This window comes from Bacillus rossius, chromosome 10, assembly GCF_032445375.1.
Source record: "Bacillus rossius redtenbacheri isolate Brsri chromosome 10, Brsri_v3, whole genome shotgun sequence".
Lineage (NCBI taxonomy): Eukaryota > Metazoa > Arthropoda > Insecta > Phasmatodea > Bacillidae > Bacillus > Bacillus rossius.
The window spans coordinates 44,003,786-44,016,140 of record NC_086337.1 but is presented as its reverse complement, the minus strand read 5'-3'; the positions used below and the strand labels follow the sequence as shown (position 1 = coordinate 44,016,140).

At 40.5% G+C, this 12,355-nt stretch overlaps 1 protein-coding gene across 1 annotated transcript in view; it reads left to right on the top strand.

Moving 5' to 3' along the window:
- The window catches only part of LOC134536325 (cytoplasmic aconitate hydratase-like), an 80,826-nt gene that overhangs the window by 29,889 nt on the left and 38,582 nt on the right, over positions 1-12,355 (top strand). The gene's annotated exons all lie outside the window — the stretch shown is intronic.

The following is a 12,355-nucleotide window of genomic DNA, read 5'->3' as shown; positions in this document are numbered from 1 at the left end:
AAAAGTATAAAACTACCAAGCTTTTGACTGACGGATGGATATAGATTTTTTTTTAGCCATTACTGTCAATGGTAATTCCGGCTTTACTCTGTGTCTCTGCGGCCATGGGCGTCGCAACCGGGGGGGACGGGGGGACACGTCCCCCCCAATAATAAAAGTCTTCAATTTCGTCAATATATTTAGTTTCGTATTTATATTAAAAATATGATTTCTGTGATATAACCCATATGTTGCGCATGGTGTATTTAGTCCAATTGTGGTAATATGAGCACTGTGTTTTTACAAATTTTTTCTCTGAAAATATTTTTTATAAAAAATAAATTATATATTGCAACCAACTATAATTAGAATATTTAGGAAAGAAAAATGCCTAAAAACCACCTTTTAGCACCTTAAAACCCCAAATTTTCCCGGGGGATGGATATTGCTCAACAACTAAATCAATTGCAGTCCCCCCCAAAAAAATATACCCTTGCGACGCCCATGTCTGCGACTTACCGTAGGACGTCTCTGCGACTTAACCGGACGACGGAGAGACGCATGATGGTATAAGCGCTGAGGGGGGTGGGGTGGACCCCGACCCCCCCTCCCCCTCGCGGAGTTGAGTTCCTTAGTCTGGAATCCTCGTCACCTGGTGGAGCTGCCGCCGACGACACACTTCTCGCTTAGTTTCGCGACAGAGCGATGCGCATTATTTATTGAACCGACACGTTTTAAATCTAAAAAAAAAAACCAATGTAAATATGTTCCGAATGTAATAATCACGATGAATCAGTTCCTAAAGTTTTTCATTAAGAATTCCATACGTTCGCGATGACATCTGCAGTGGCGAAAATTGACTGTCGCCGGCTGCCTGTGACACGCGTTGCTGCTTCCCAATGGCAAATATATATAATAAAAAAAGGAAGGAAAAAACATTGAAGTGTTAAACAAACTAGAAGCAAAAGTGAGTAAAGATACTGGCGTTAATCCAAATTAATATAGTTTTGATGAGGCCAGCAGGGTACGCGAAACCCGAGAGAGAGAAAGACTGCCGCGCTGTCGGGACATTTCGGACCACGTTCGGCCAAAACTCTTCGGAAACTAGCAGCAGTCATCCTTTGTCGGGAGCCAGCAGGATATACCCGTCTTGTGTGCGGGAAGGGGTTGGGGAGGGGAGGAAGATGTGTTTGGTCGCCGCGCCACTCGGAGGCTCGCTTTCTCTTCTGTATCCCTAGCCGGCCAAGTTGGTGATTGGCGAAGGGTCCCACAATGTTTATGACGGGGAGGAGTTGTCTTTCTCGAAAAATGCCGAGATTCCGCTAGACACTTAAAGGGAGTCAGTTTTTTTTTCTCTCTCTCTCTCTCTCTTTTTTCTCTTTCTCTCTCTCTTTTTCTCTTTCTCTCTCACTCTTTTTCTCTTTCTCTCTCTCTTTCTCTCTCTTTCTCTCTCTTTCTCTCTCTCTCTTTCTCTCTCTCTTTCTCTCTCTCTTTCTCTCTCTCTCTTTCTCTCTCTCTCTTTCTCTCTCTCTCTTTCTCTCTCTTTCTCTCTCTTTCTCTCTTTCTCTCTCTTTCTCTCTCTTTCTCTCTCTCTCCCCCCCCTCCCCCAGTTTAGATACGCTAGTTCAAACTTACATGTCCGTTGAGATAAATTAATTTATTTTCAACAAAATCTGTAATTTATTTAAAAAAAAATTAACATTATCAATATAAATACAAACAAAGCACAAATACAAACAGGACACAACTAGTACGTGACTGACATGGAATAAGCAGAGGTATAAGTATTTGGGAAAAATATTTATTTATTTATTTATTCGACTTTTGTTTGGCGTACTTAAGGCGTGTACGCCTTGTTTTACACTGAACCTTGAGTCATAAACAACGTGTAATAAGTTAAATCTAGGAATGAAACATGAAAATACATACTAACAAATTACAAAAGTACCTACAGCATTTACTGATGAATCATCTACCAATTTAACATAAAATATTAGTACTAAAAATAACCATATTACATATTGTATTAGATATAAAAATATAATTAAATACTGACCTAAAACATATTAAGATTGTTTTAAATAGAAAAAGATTTATAATTGATATTGTTATTATGATACTGTTATAAATCTCACACACATTCATTCAGTATTCCCTTGGTTGTGTGTCTGTGAATTTAGAGCCCCAAGGGTTTTTTTTTTTTCAGTTAGATTATTTTTTAATAACTCGGCAGACTGTTTGTGTCCAGCATTCTGGTCGAGGCTGTTATTATAGAGGCGTGATTACATATCAATAATTTTAAATATATCAGTGTACAATATTCGAGATTTCGTGCGCTAAACACCTCAAAACTATATTGTTACCGACATGGACTTTAGTTTTGATATTTAATGCGTGGGGGATTTAAGTTGTTTATAATAAATACATGGAGTACATGTCATGAGTGTTACTAGTACAGCTGCCTAACAAAAGTTTGACCGCATACTTATTTAGTATAAAATTACCCTAGTTTTTTTATTTTTTAGTTATTATTTCAAGTATATTTTGTGATAGTGCAAACCATGACCCATGAGACATCTATGTAGGTACCCAAAAAAACATTGTGATACGACTTTTAGTTTTCAAGACACGATTTTTTTTAAATTTTTGATACTTATTATGAAAAACTACATTTTTAAGTATCAAAAATGTTGTGAATACTAAACCATTACGTTGATTTCAGAACTTTTTTTCTTCAGTATTTTAAGATTTGTAAAATCGTTTTGAAAAAATAAAAACGTTCAAAAAATTTGTTTACGCAAGAAATTATTATTATTATTATTTTACATTTTGAAAAATATAGGGGGGATAATGAAGTGTATTTGCAGGTTTAAATATAAATATAAATCATGTAGTGTAATCTAGCGAGACATTATAGGCACCATTTCATAACTTTTAAAATTTATTGAATGGTGCCGATACGGTCTCGCTAGTGACAGCTTTTCTAGGATAACGTTTCTGGATTATTTTGATGGCCTTATCGAGAGTCTTACGGTAGAAACTGCGTTTACGGGGAAACATTTTAATGTTTTCAGTGTTATGCACAATTTATTTTACTAAGCATAGTCGACTCTTGACCCTGTACAAATACTTCAGCTTTAGACAAAAAGAAAAGTTTTGGAGGGGTTTGTGCCTCTTTTGGTCATGTGTTTCCTGGTGGACAATGAAAGACTCGCTTCTTCCTCGCGACCACCCGCTATGCCTGAAACCTTCCCATTTTTCAGTCTGCTGAAGCAGCGTGACGAAAGGAGTTATAGGAAGCCAGCCCTTATTCGGATCTCGCATTGTTTTTTTTTTGGAGGGTGCGCGCGCACACTCCCGATTCGATATGGGCCCAGCACTGACCTGGCAAGGAATGATTCGATATGGGCCCAGCGCTGACCTCGCAAGGAAGGATTCGATATGGACCCAGCGATGACCTCGCAAGGAAGATGGCGGCAGGACAGGCAGCTGCGTGTCTACGTCGGGAAGCCTACAACTCACGTAGTTTCGGTTCCCTACCACGTTCGTGCAACTTCGGATTTCTCTCAAAAATTGAAATTAAAAAAAAAAAAATCGAAGGGTAAGGTTAGGTTAGGTCAGTCACAACATGCTTGTTTTTCATTGGAAACTTCTGATTTAGCGGCTGAAGTGGCGTTAGTTAATACCAAAACGCAAAACTTCGGAAATCTTCGGAAATTCTTGCAGGGAACCGAAACTACGTGAGTTGTAGGCTTCCCTCGTCTTTCCTCTACCCCCCTCCCCCCTCCCCTTGGTTTGTGGGTGGGTGAGCTCGGCGGGTTGACGGCGACAGAGACGTTCCGAAGCCTTCCCTCCCGCCGGGAGACAGCGCCTGCCCACGTACCCGGCGATGAAATACGACGAGGCCTCCCGGTGTACACGTCAGAGTTGACATCGGCGACGGATAGAAGCTCTGTGCGGTGGGGGTGGTTGAATAAGGGAGGCGGGGAGGGTTACTTCCTCCCCTTTCTTTGGAATTATATGGACTATCGGTTCTCTTTCTTTTTCCCCCTTTATTTTTTATTATTTTAAACGTCCCTGAACAGACAGGCGTAACCGCCTTTTCTACCACTGGAGCTCTTGCAACCTTGTTAGTTTCAAAGTTTCTGTGTAAGGAGGATGTGGCTCCCTTCCGAAATCGTAATAAAGTTTTAGCCTTCCCACCAACGAAAGGAAAGAATTTGAAAGCAATCACCAGGAAATGTTTACACAAGTGACTTTAAAATACTGTGGACATATACATACTTTAAACAAAAAAAAAAAGGGGGGGGGGGGGGCTAGTTAAATACACGTTCTAGTACGTGCCGGCATCCTTTATTTTTAATTTCTACTGGGTGATCTAAATAATAATATCTTAATTTATTTCTTTGCGTTATTAACTTGTTTTTTAAATATATATTTCAGTTTTATGTCCATACTTTTTCACGTTCTTGATGTAGCATTAGTGACAAAACGCGAATGATATTTGGTTTTATGTAGTTGTATTAACAATCCTCTCTGACTTGGAGTGTGTATTGGTGTAATATAAATTTCCTAAAACAGGGTGGCCTAGCTAAGTTAGTGTTTATGAAGTAAACACATTAGTATTTCTTTTTTTCCCCTCCTTCAGTTTCAACTTAGATAATGTACTAAGGTACCTATGTGCGAATCAATGTAAACGTGTCTTTAAGGGGCCCGCCTAGTGTGGCGGGATGCTGTAAGTGTGACGCTCGCTGGTGCTTATAGCGCGGTATCGCCTCTAAGCACAAGACTGAACTAGCACGCAGGTCTTCTCGTCGTGCATAGGACAACTAGGGATTTTGAGTGACTACCATAACGTTACATCGCTGAGAAACGAAGATAAAGGTGTAATGCAAGTCCCTTGAGTGCTTTCAATAATCTGGACCGGGTGTTTCATGCCTAAAAATTATTCTGAAGACGCGCGTTTTAGCCATTTTCACTCTTATAAAAATACCGTTTAGAAACGAAATACGGGAACATATGCTCATGTGTGTATATCGCGTGGTTTATTTTCTGAAGTACTACTCGCCGTATGTTAAACGTGCTCCTGATATAAGTATTTTTAAGTTACCGTATTTTAGCTCAAATTACTTTTATAGGTACAACCTATTTTATAATTACTCAACTATTTTCTGACCTGAAAACAGCACTTCTAAACGTACATACGTCTATGAACGAGGAAAAACGCGTGTGTGTGCTGATAACTGATCGTCAGTAGTAAAGCATTCGACACGGTCGACCATGACGTATTAGTCAAATTGCGTAGCTTATTGAATGTTCGCGTATCAAAGGTTGAATCATCAGTGCGTCACATTTAATGATCGCTAGTCAACGCGGAATACTTTTAAAAGGGACATTCCTCAATGGCTTATCCTAGATCTTTAACCTTTTGTTTATCTCTACATCTTCATTAAATAATTAGCAAGCCAAGTAACTCATATCAAATGTCACCTTTATGCAGATGACTTAACATTTATGCCAAGAAAAAACTGCTTTACACCATGGATACAGAAAACGAATAATATGAAATAATACGACAGTGGTCTCATAAAAATGGCTTCATAAATCCAATAAAAACACAACGTATTTAATTTGGTTCTCTGCTGCTAATCTACGTGTAAAAAAAAAATAATGCCTTCCAGATGTAATTTTAGGAGGTACAAAAATCTAGCTCTTAAGTTCCAATTAAAAATTTTGGAATTATAACGGATGAATATCTATCCTGGGCGTATGTCTGTATGAAGGCATACTACTGCAACTATGCTAGGGGAATGCTGAAATAACATATATTTTCCAAATAAGAGCTATATGAGGTTGTTACAAACATCTAATCAATCGAGTATTGTTAACCGGTGACGAGGCATTTCGATTACAGTAAACTCCCTATTATCCGCGGGCGGATGATCCGCGCACGCTACGAAAAAATACATAACATATGTAAATCTGTATTTTATTACAAGTGGGAAAATTTGAACTCTACTGACGAGTGTATTGTGTGCAGTACATGTACAGTAAAACGCCACAGGCCTTCTCGGAACTCACGCAGTAGGCTGGCATGCGTTGCTATTTTTTGTCTCTGTCGCACTTCGTTTCTAGTCGTATTGTTGAGCATTTTTATATTTACATTTCTGAAATGTATTTTATGTTAATTATTCAGTAAAATATTACAATTTTAGCAGCATTAAAATTTTTTTTACTGTTAATTGAAACTTTTACTGTACATAAATGTTTAGATTTTTAAGTTGAAATTAATGTTAACCTTTCCCCCCCCCCCCCCCCCCATTTTCGGCTCTTTTGCGGATTATCCGCAATTTTCACTATCCGCGGTGGCACTGCCACTTCATTTCGCGGATAATCGGGAGTGTACTGTACATCGGAACACGATGAAACTAACCTCTCGTAGAGTTGCAATTAGCGACGCTTTATCATGTTGCCCAACTGTGAATGGTGCCTTTCCTTCGGCCGTGTTTGAGTGCGGCTGCGTCTACGCTGCTCTCTAGCGGCTGACACATCGTGGGAAACAGTCCCGCGACACCCCCCTGTAGCAGTGCCCTGCGTCAGAAGCTCCGTGGGAATAGGGGAAGCCTTCATTTCACAGACGAGAGAGCCACACCCGAAGTTCATGCTCGCATACATTTATAAATACTTTAAAACTTTTTGGATGGTTGGTTATATTAGGTAAGTATAGCTACGTTAAAAATACTGTAGAATCATTTTATGGTTGCTTAGCAAGTAACTTTTTAATATGTAGCTGTCCTAACCAAATCAACCGTCCACAATGTTTTAAAGTATTTATAATGTAGCTAACCTAATTGACCATTAGTTATCATCAGTTGTCCAAAATAAACATTCACGGACACACGGCAAACGAAATATATGGCGGCGTACAAATAAATACCGTTGCCTTGTTTATGGTCTTTCCTTTTATCAACACCGCCATATTTATTTACAACGGAAAAAAAAAAACCGAAGATGCACGATCGGGCGTTTGGCTCTCTCGTCTGTGAAAAGGCTTCCCTAGGAATAGCACCCAGGTTGTTGCCGAGCGAAGGGTAGGCAAGTGTGCGGAGGCGATCGGGTTGCGTGCAAAAACTACTCCGCTGGTCGGATTATGACGTCAGCGCATGCGCATGTGGCGTGTAACCGCTTGGAAGAGAATCAAAAGTCGTGAGCCGGGATTCCCAATTCGACCGCCACGCGAGAAGGGGCCGTTTGTTTCAAATAACTCGCTACTGGCTACGATGGTTGACTACAAGTATGCGAGTTCATTTCGCAAATGCGTCGCAGCATTTTGTGAGTACTACTGTCTGCTACAATTATTTATACATGGTGTTATTCTGCAGGAACTTATTTATGCCGGGTGGTGAAGTCAGCGGCCTTATGCTCCAAGAGAAACTACGATGGTTTAACAAGTTCCGTTTTGGACAGTTTTGCTGCTATGATGCGAATTGTCTTTGAACTAGACATTTTTTGCGTCTGTTGCGGGAAGATACAAATTCAAATGCTGCAGCAATTAATTTGAGATTATACTCTCATCCTTAATGTTCTCAATTATCTCTGGTTCAAGAAAAAATACTAATCATCTCTGTCTATAGCTAATCAGCATAATAAGCACGAAGTTTAACTTCTGACGTGCGTGGACTCCACACACACACACACACACACGCGCACGCACACGCACGCACACGCGCACTAATTTTTACAGTATGACTAATTAAATTTTACTCGATTCAAAAATATTTGCCGCATAAGTCATCCAAATAGTTTCCTCTTCTTAAAGTATAGCATTTTTGATTTTATCTTGTATCGTTATGGCAGGGCATTTATGATTATTCTGCAAACATTTCTAGCCACAGTATGTAATCATTTGGTGCAGGGTGGGGATTTAAAAACTTTTGGTAAAAAAAATGGCTATAGCTCGAAAACTAAAACACTTTTGGAATTTTGGAGTTTTTTTTTAATTCAGAACCGTAATTTACTGATCTGTCAACTGTTCTCGGCTTGACGTTGTTATGGGACACCCTGATATGGAAAAGGGGTTTGGGGGGGGGGGCGGCTTCTCCCCCCCCCCTCATAGCTGCTCGTATGGAATGTACCATGGAATTATTGTGAGTTAGTCCGCTGACCACCGTAGTCCCCCCACCCCCACCGCAATGATCAGCCCGATAGTCTGGCAGACGATCTCGAGTGTGTTGTCTGCGAGCCAGGCTGTGGCGCATTTGATGGTTTGGTGCTGGTCCCGTCTGAAGCCCAGAATGTAACTTGCTGAGGAAGGCACAGCTTTGAACGTATTGAACTCCTAAACCAACAACCACGCCAACAGAACTTACTTTGTCAATCAGATGGAGCCAGACAAAACACGGATTCGATAGTGTGCCCCTTCTAAGGGAGTTATGAATTTTTTTTTCTGTTCTCCAAAGCTTGTTTTTTGTGGGAAGCCTAATTTTCACAGACGAGAGAGCCAAAACCCGAAGTTCATGCTCGCTTTTTTTTCCCGTATCTTTAATTTAGCTATCATAACCAAATCAACCGTCCACAATGTTTTAAAGTATTTATAATGTAGCTAACCTAACCTAATTGACCATTAGTATCCTTTTATCAACACATTTACAATGAACAAAAAAAAAACCCCGAAGATTCACGATTAGGCGTTTGGCTCTCTCGTCTGTAAAAAGAAGGTTTACCGTTTTTTGTCCCACCCCTTGCAATTGTGGTTAGTCTTATTAAAAATGTATTTAGACAAAAGTTTTCGGTATCACCCCTACGAGTTAAAATACGTTCAAACCGATGTGATATTTACCGTATTATGGGAGTTACAACGATATTTTTGTGACCCCAGCCTCACCTCTAAAAAAAATTCTTGGAGAGAAACAATTACGGCCGGCATCTCGTCTCCATACACAAAATATGGACATGTACAGAGCACATACTAGAAAAAATGTTGGGGCTATCACTGGACGGCTTATTTTCCAACAACTGTCGGAATCGTGTCATGGTGTAAGCATCTGGTGCGTTTTTAAGGTTATGTAATCTTATCAGTTTACAAAATTAATTCTTTTATACCGGAAATAAATCGGTTACGACGTCGAAAGAACGGCAAATTGCGAAGCCTATATCATTCATGGCGGGTTTTGGTTGGCGAGCTAAGTGATTATTAAATCGTTACCACCATTTCTTGAGTATATTATGTTTGCAGAACAATGTTTTTAAATTTAATCAAACAAAATATGAATCTAAGCTACGGAAAATCGATGAATAATCCCCAAATAATTCTCTGATTTTATTCTTTTTCTAACATCAATTCATTTATTAGCATTTACTTTTGTCTTACAGGATAAATATTATTTGACTCCGACTTTCATATGTTAGGTGAATATTCAACATATTAGCTGCGTACTCATTTGCAATGCATGAAAACAATAGCAATCGAAAACATTTGTGGCCCTCTATATTTACTGCGATCTGGTGACTACTTAGGAAATAGGTGGATTCGGATATCGGACATTGTAATTGTAGACAGGACAGTTTCCCGTGCGATGGTGTGAAATTTTAATAATGAAACGGACTGTTGTAGACGGGCATAACAGAAAAATAGAATACATCAATTTTCCTCCTACGCGCACGAGGGTCCTTGAATCATCAGTAGGTTGTGAAACATCGTGGGCAAATCTCGTGCATTCAACCTGCTGTTCCTTTTGTTTTAATTTTTTTTTTTTAAGTGTTTTCGAACACGTGCAGCGACGAGTTTAGGGAGGGGAAGGGGTTTCGCAACCTCCGCCTCGACAAAAAGGTCTCCTTGGGTGGTGGGGGGGGGGGGGGGGGGGGGGCTCGCTTGCCCTAGGGGCGTGATTGGGCTTTTGGCTCGCAGCACGGGACTTTTACGACTGTTTACCCTGGGAGGAAGTGTCCTATCCCCAAACATCCCCCCCCCCCCTACATCCGCCTTTTATTGTTTGACCAAAAGCCGAAAATTCGTCCTCGAGCGTCTTTGTTCGCCGAGGCGCGAGATCGTATCCGGCAGGTTGTGGGTCGCGTTCTGCCTTCTGGTGATTCGGGCGGGCTTCGAGGTTTGCTGCCTTCGTTCTAGCATGTGACCCTCGCCTCGGTGTCCGAATTCGCTAGATGATAGCCCGGGTAGGGATGAGCGAACTGGTTACCATCCAAAACCGATTGAGGCCAAAAAAAAAAAAACCTCTGTTTAAACATACAATATAGTATGTTAATATGTCCAATCATAACTCGTAAATATGAAAACTTTATTTCAGCAGGTCTTTGCTAACGAAATGCACATATCGCGATATCTGGCGGCAGCTACGGTTAAAGTATATTATTTGCTTTAGATCGGGTGATGTAAACTACCGCACAGCCCACGGTTGTGAATTAGATTCTCTCGGCTCTTTTTGTTAAGCGATTTTCAGAGACCCAGCAACATGACGAAACGGTTATACAATGGCACTGAAACTGAGAAGGATTTTCCGAAACATTTGTGGCCAGTGGCCTGGCCTTAGTTAAAAATGTAAGTTTTCCTGGTAAATTTAATTTTTAATATCATCTGTGTATTTGATATTTTAGAACTTTATTTTAAGTATTCGTTGATGTTTGTCAGTTAAGTTAAAGATGTTATAAAAGGCAGACTTTTTTTTTATCGGCAATTGTAATGAAGTGGGCCTGTCATTGACTGTAACTCGTCTTAGTTGAATTTCCGTAAATTTCGTTTTGCAAAACTTGTCGCGGTAGCCTGTAAAGACCGTGCTAAACATGTTTTTTTTTCTTTCCGCCCGCGCGGCTCTACCATGGTCCGCGGTTAGGTGTTGCCGGGTAGAGCTGTAGTAAACCGTATGTATTCGGTACTGAGTAACGGGTGCGCCATCTAGTACGAGTAACGAAACGTTACATACGGTTGCATCTCGTTACTCGCATTTTTCGTATGTTTTACGCATGCGCGCGCATATTCGATGAATTTACGTTACAAAGAACGATGTTTGTTTATTAAGTAAAGTATAATTTGGAAATCCGTCGTCCAAGTTTTTTACTGTTTATTAAAGGTATTGTGTCTGTAGACAAAGTTTGAGATTGGAACAGAAACAACGTAAGAAAGTATTTTTTACAAATTAGAAATATGTACCTATGTTTTTTTTACTATCGCGTATTTTCACGTTTTTTTGTTCTTAAAAGAGATAATATAATAAAGCCGCTCTAATGAGATTTAATTGTTTCTTGGTTAACAAAATCTGTTAATTATCAACCATTGTTAATTGTTTATATTCTATTTGTTATTATTATTTACGCGACGTCATACTGTACGCGTACGCAATACGACTCGATTCGTTGCTGCAACATAACATGCATGTTATGCGGTATCAGAAGTAACGAGTAACGTAATGATACGATAGTAACGAGTACTAATTGTTATAGTAACGAATACATACGGGTACGTCTTTTTTTTTTCGTTAATTTTACACCTCTATTGCCGGGCGAAGGGGAGGCAGGTGTGCGGCGGCGATCGGGTTGCGTGCAAGAACGACTCAGCTGGCCGGGTTATGACGTCGGCGCATGCGCGGTGGCATGTGCCCGCTTGGAACTGAGCTGGGATTCGCAATTCGACCGCGACGCGAGCAGGGACCATTTGTCCTAGGATATGTGTGCGTGTGGAGGCAGACGATGGCCTGGGAGCGCGAATCTGCGGTCAGACGGGACATCGAAAGTTTTGGCTTGTGTTTCAAACAACTCGCTACTGGCGACGATGGCGGACTACAAGTTTGCGAGTTTATTTCGCAGATGCGACGCAGCATTTTGTGAGTACCTACTGTCTGCTCCAATTATTTATACATGGTGGTAGTCTGCAGGAAATTATTTATGCCGGGTGGTGTAGTCAGCGGCCCTGACGCTCCAAGGGAAACTACGATGGTTTAACGAGTTCCGTTATGGACAGTTTTGCTGAGATGGTCTTTGAACAACGAAATTCTTTGCGTCGGTTGTTGGAAGATAAAATGTGGTTAAAGGCCCGTCTACAATAGCAATGTTCTAAACTGTGTCCGAAGGACAATCGTCGCTGATTGGTCCACGTGACCCTCTGACGTCATGCGTCAAGTGGGCGAAGGTCCGAACCTACCTGGTCCGAAGACATTCGTCAATTTTAACTTTTTGTCCCAACCTGTGTACTTCGGACACAGAAAAAGAACAGAACACTCACGATATTTGAATTTCCGGTTCCCGTTTGAAAACGTGTTTGTTTTTGTTATTGAAGGAAATGGAAGGTGTTGTAATTCAAGAAGAGCAAGACAACATTTAAATTAGTGCTGTTCGATTGCTGTGATATGAGTTCATTTTTTAGCAT